The sequence below is a fragment of the Aplysia californica genome, unplaced genomic scaffold, assembly GCF_000002075.1.
Source record: "Aplysia californica isolate F4 #8 unplaced genomic scaffold, AplCal3.0 scaffold00285, whole genome shotgun sequence".
NCBI classification, from domain to species: Eukaryota; Metazoa; Mollusca; class Gastropoda; order Aplysiida; family Aplysiidae; genus Aplysia; species Aplysia californica.
Genome location: NW_004797555.1, coordinates 259,599 through 265,736, shown reverse-complemented (window position 1 = coordinate 265,736; position 6,138 = coordinate 259,599). Strand labels below are relative to the sequence as shown.

Genomic DNA, 6,138 nt, shown 5'->3' with positions numbered 1-6,138 from the left:
CTCGTGGTCGAGAGGTTAAGGTGTTCACCTCTCATTCAATAGGCCCCGGGTTCAAATCCGGATAGCGATGGAAACTTTTTTTCCTCTAAAATTGTCTCCTTTCACACTCTTTCCTGCTCTCGAACAATTTTCTTTCGTCTGCTTTCGTCTTTTCTTTCTGCCCCCACCCCCTCACCTCCTTTGCCCTCCCCTGTGGGCGCCTGACTCTGTCTGAAGCCTTTCTACTGCTACTCCTTTTGCTTATTCCTACTGCTGTCTTTCAGTACACCCCTGATCTTATGGTAGGTAAGATGTACAATTGGCGTTCTCGGACAAGGGCGAAAAATCTCGGAGGTCCCGTGTGCAAGTTGAGCACGTTAAAGATCCCCTGGCAGTTCAAAATCGATAAAAGTAGGCTTCAACCGTAACATGGCCCTGATTTTTTATTTACCAACCAAGTTTGTTTAAATTTTGGTACATAGATATACTCAATACCAAATTTTACACAGTTGGGATCTTGGATATCTTGAATAGGAGAAAAGTTAGAGATGGATAACTGACATATCCCTTCTTGTACCTGAATTCGATTTCATAATCATCCATGTAACTCACTTATGAATGCATCGATTTGATTTTTCACCTGTAAAAAGTTGGGTTAAGGTGTGAATAGCAAGCCCTGAAAATATCATTGAAATCAAGTGGATAATAAAAAAGTAGATGAGAAAAACTATCAAAAGTTGAAGTTTTGAAAAGCACAACACATTTTGTTACATAATAGACAAAATAAAAGTTCTAGGACAGAAAATCTGAAAGACGATGATTGTATTACAAAGACTAAGCATTTGTTTTTGGTTTATAAGAGGTTGAAGTATTATAATACGTGAAAAGTCCAGGTACTATAATATAATACATTGACCTAAAATCATCAATTTAAAACCACCCCCCACCTTAAACTTAACTTTGTTTTAATACGAGTTTGCGCAGCACCTGTTCCAAGATGTCCCCAATTGAGGACTGGAACCAGAGTAATTGATCGCTCCACAGTCCATGACAGTGTGTTAACTGAGATAAAAGTGTGACGACCTACAGTTTTTTTTGAATGGCTATTTGGTGTTCGTTGCCATCGCAATAATCCATACTACTACCAACCGTCCCATTTTTCACCCATGGGGTCGAGGGGGAAGGGGATTATAGTTGGGTACAACACATGGAGCGATTTATTATTGGAGAAAAGTCGTGACCAGCTGTCATTTGGAACAGAAATACCATTAACATGGGCGTATTACGCAGTTGTTCCCCCCAAAAATAAAAATAAATAAAATAACAATGAATAAAGGAAGACCGTTCAGCATTGATTCTATTCATGGCACGTACGTCAAACCTTTCAACACTGACAAAATCTATTTGAGATTATCTACTAGCCAATAAACACATTAAGCGGGTGGTTGGCGGGTGCTCTGGTTTGGCTTGCTCTTTTTTTCCTATCCAACATCTATCCTCCTTCTTTTTTTGTGTTTGTAACACCTCTAATCTTCGGCACTTATATGACCTTATCGTGTTGCAAGTGCCGTAAAACACTTACTAAAAACAAACAAGCCAAAAACAAGGAGTCAAAGCCAAGGATAACAGTAGAAAGGTTGCAGAAAGAGTCAGGGGCCCAGAAAAGGGGGGCAAAGGACGTGAGGGGGTGGGGGCAGAAAGTGGTGACGAAAGCAGACACAGAACATTGTTAGAGAGCAGGGAAGGAGGTGAAAGGAGGAAATTTTAGAGTAGAGAACAAAATGTGGGTGGTTGGCGGGTGCTCTGGTGTGGTTTGCTTCTTCTTTCTTATCAAACATCTATCGTCCTTATCTCCCCTTCTTCTTTTTTTTATGTTTGTTACTCTCTTGTAACGCCTCTAATCTTCTGGCGCTCATATGACCTTATGCAGTTGCGAGCGCCGTAAAACCTCTACTAAAACTAAGAGAAGGAAATTTCCCGTCGCTATCCGGATTCGAACCCGGGACCTATTGAATAAGAGGCGAACACTGTAACCCCTCGGCCTGGAGAGACACCCATTGCGCTCTCTTTGTTCTTTTCCCACGTCTGTGGAGCCATCCCGTCATTGATTACGTGCACATGCGACGTCGGCTGTCACCACACCGGGGTGTAACGAGAAGGCTGGGATCTTTCTGCTTCTTTCTGCTTTGTGTGTGTGTGTGTGTGTGTGTGTGGGGGGGGGAGCAAAACCGCGAGTGCGTGCATCATGGTCCCTCTTTGTTGTCTCCATGCTTGCAGTGTCTCTTCAGCTTCTTTTCTTTTTACTCCCCTTTCTTCTTGTTTGTTTTTGTTTTCAAATGATGTTTTTTCAACGTCCAAGCAACACAAATGATGGGTCATTTCAAAGGGCGAGCGCTTGGCTCGGTGGAAAGGGGGGGGGGGGGGGAGGGGTAAAGACGAAGGAAACGAATCTCCAAAGCAGATGCAAGCTTGTGTATTTGAAGAGAACTTGTGTTGGTTTACTATTCCACATTCAAATTACCTTCCTCGTGATTTGGTATAACCGTTTGTACATAATTTTACAAATTTATTTTTATTAAAAAATTCAACATGTTACGTTTGCGTACTTGAGTTACGAGGCAAATGCACGTGCACCATTTTTCATCTGGACTTAGGTTATGTTTCTGCTATTCACCATTATTTTCCTTCTTTGTTTTATGTCACTATAACCACCTTTGCACAATTTCATGAATATCCTTTTATTTGTTTATTTTGTTTTGTCTCCACATGTTACTATTCCGCACTTGAGTGACGGTGCAAGTGCCAGTATATCAAGCAATATTATTCTTCACCGTCGTGTTGTTGTCTGCTTGAATTCTTGATAAAACCGTAGCTTTTTGGGGGGAAACTCTTGCATTGTCTTCACCAGTTCCTAGTTGTTCATTTTACTTCATTTATTTATCAACTGTGTGTACGTTATCTGAGCTGCTACTCTTCCAGATCGACGACGATCGTTCCAGATAAGAGAAGAGGCTTTTCAATAATAAGGCGTGCGAACAATGCCACTTGGCTCAGTTCACTGTGAACTTCCAACGCCGAGCGACTCTCAAGGCACGAGTTTTGACTTTGATGACAAGCCCTGTTCTGTTACGTCCGCGCGGTGTGACCCCTGAGCGAGCCAATTGACCGTTTCATTTTCGACGCAGTAGCAATGCTTTGGTGGGTGGTTGGCGAGTGCTCTGGTGGGGTTTGCTTCTTCTTTCCTATCAAACATCTATCGTCCTTGTCTCTCCTCCTCCTTTTTTGTATGTTACTCTCTTGTAACACCTCTAATCTTCCGCGTGGGTGGTTGGCGGGTGCTCTGGTGTGGTTTGCTTCTTCTTTCCTATCAAACATATGTCGTCCTTATCAGCCCTTCTTTTTTTTTTCGTTACTCTCTTGTAACACCTCTAATCTTCTGGCGCTCATATGACCGTAAGCTGTTGCGAGCGCCGTAAAACCTCTACTAAAAAAAATCTTCCGCACTTATAAGACCTTATTGTGTTGCAAGTGCCGTAAAACTCTTACTAGAACTAAACTAAACGAAAGCATTGCTTCGAGTCTGTGAGAGGTTGAAGCGCACCACAAGGTCCTTCCTCTTTTCTTTCCTTTTTTGGTTCTTTGTCTTGTTTTGTCCCTGCGCCAAATATAAGTGTACTTCTATTTACTCAGTCATACTAATGGGTGGTTGGTGGGTGCTCTGATGTGGTTTGCTTCTTCTTTCCTATCAAACATCTGTTGCCCTGATCTCCCCTTCTTCTTTTTTGTGCTCGTTACTCTCTTGTAACCCTCTATCTTCTGGCGCTCATATGACCTTATTGTGTTGCGAGCGCCGTAAAACCTCTACAAAAACTTAAAAAACAACTCTAACTACAACTGAATATTGCTTCGAGTCTGTGAGAGGTTGAAGCCCACCACAAGGCCCTTCCTCTTTTCTTCCCGTTTTGGTTCTTTGTCTTGTTTTGTCCCCTCGCTAAATGTCAATGTACTTCTATTTACTCACACTCATACGCTTCGAGTCTTCGACTGCGCTGAGTCTTCGACTGCGACTGAGTCTTCCACTGCGGCTGAAGTTTGTTACGAAAAACCCACTCGGAAGTTCGAAGTTCTGATCCGAGCGAGGTCACAAGGGCGCCTCTAGTTGTTCCGACTTACCCTTGTCCATTGCTCGGGTTTTTTGTCTGTTTGTTCTGTGTGGGTGGTTAGCGGGTGCTCTGGTGTGGTTTGCTCCTTCTTTCCTATTAAATATCTATCGTCCTTATCTCTCCTCCTTTTTTGTGTTTGTTACTCTCTTATAATACCTTTAATCTTCGGCTCTTATATGACGCTATTGTGTTGCAAGTGCCGCTAAACTCTTTCTAAAACTAAAACTAGCACCTCACGTCAGTTCTCCGCCTTTTAAATGTCCAGTGCTGCTGTGTGCACCGAGGCGTCAGACATTCGTAATGTCTGACTTCCTCGCGTCACATTCAGCGCTATAAACTATTAAAAGTGGGCGATTGGCGGGTGCTGTGTCGTGGTTTGCTTCTTCTTTCCTATCAAACATCTATCGTCCTTATCTCCCCTTCTTCTTTTTTGTGTTTGTTACTCTCTTGTAACACCTCTAATCTTCTGGCGCTCATATTATGACCTTATGCAGTTGCGAGCGCCGTAAAACCTCTACTAAAACTAAATACTAACTTCAGTTCTCCGCCTTTTAAATGTCCAGTGCTGTGTGCACCGAGCCGTCAGACATTCGTAACATCGGACTTCCTGGCGTCACGTTCAGCGCTATAAACTTAAAATTTAACGGACCGGTACCTTCCATTCAATTCTGCCCCCGATGCGAGTGGGTGGTGGCCACTCTGATGGGGCCTGCTTCCTTGAAACTTTCTGTTTAGTGTCTTTATTATCTCCAACTAGTCACGGGCGAAATTATGTGACCGTTGTCGTGGCAACTCGCTGTGATCTGCAGTTAAACACCACTGTGTTTGCTGGCCGTTTGCGAAGATGAAAGAAGAAAGAACGGGGTTTATGATGCTGCGGGGAGGATGGGGTGGGGATGGTGGTGATGGAGATGGAAAGGAGTGGGGGGGGGGGGTGGGGGGGGAGTGAGAGACCACCCGGCCGGCGACGGTTCTGTAATTATTAGAGGTGCCTTTGTGATATCGATAGGCGCGGCGCTGAGTATCCGGGGCCACATGCCTCGGAGGTGACTTGGCTGCTGAGTGAAGGAAGGAGGGAGGAAGGAAAGAGGGAGGAGGGAAGGAGGGGGGAGGGAATGGTAGAGGGAGGGGGGAGTGGTAGAGGGGTGAGGGAGTGGTAGGGGAGGGAGGGGAGGTTACTGGGCTGCTAAGTGAGGGTGTGAGGAAGTAAGGAAGGAAGAAGGGAGGGAGTTACTGATAGAGGAGGAAGGGAGTGAGGAAGGAAGGAAGCGGGGAGGGAGGGAGGGGGTGGTAGAGGAGGGAGGGGAGGTTACTTGCCTGCTGAGGGAGGGAGTGAGGAAGGAAGGAAGGAAGGGGGAGGGGAGGAGAGGGGGAGTGGTAGAGGAGGTAGTGGTAGAGGAGGTAGTGAGTGGTAGAGGGCGGGAGTTACTTGGCTGCTGAGAGAGGGAAGGGATGATGAAGGAAGGTACGAAGAAGGGAGGGTGTGAGTGAGGAAGGAAGGAAGAAGGGAGGGAGGGCGTACTATAGGAGAGAGGGGAGGATACTTGGCTGCTAAGAGAGGGAGTGAGTGAGGAAGGAAGGAAGGAAGAAGGGAGGGATGGAGTGATTGAGAAGGGAGGGAGTGATGGAGGAGGGAGGAAGTGATAGAAAAGGGAGGGAGTGATGGAGGAGGGAGGGAGTGGAAGAGGAGGATACTTGGTTGTGAATTGTCAATGTGCTCCATTGTCTTTGTATTGACCAGGGCTATCTGCTGGCGGTAGTGTGTCGTCATACAGGCGAGAGCGCCCTGAGCCGATGATATTATTAATGGCTCCCTTTTCCCCCCCTATTACGCCCCCCCCGCCCTTCTCCCTCTCTCCATGTCTCTCCCTCTCTGTCCCCTTTTCCTGCACCCTCTCTCCACCCCTCTTTCACCACATTATCTCCTCTTCCCCTTTCTCTCTCTGTCTCTCTCTCTCTGTCTCTCTCTCTCTCTGTCTCTCTCTGTCTCTCTCTC

At 45.7% G+C, this 6,138-nt stretch overlaps 1 protein-coding gene across 1 annotated transcript in view; it reads left to right on the top strand.

Moving 5' to 3' along the window:
* LOC101855876 (zinc finger SWIM domain-containing protein 6) overlaps positions 1–6,138 on the top strand; it is a 63,354-nt gene that overhangs the window by 35,014 nt on the left and 22,202 nt on the right. The gene's annotated exons all lie outside the window — the stretch shown is intronic.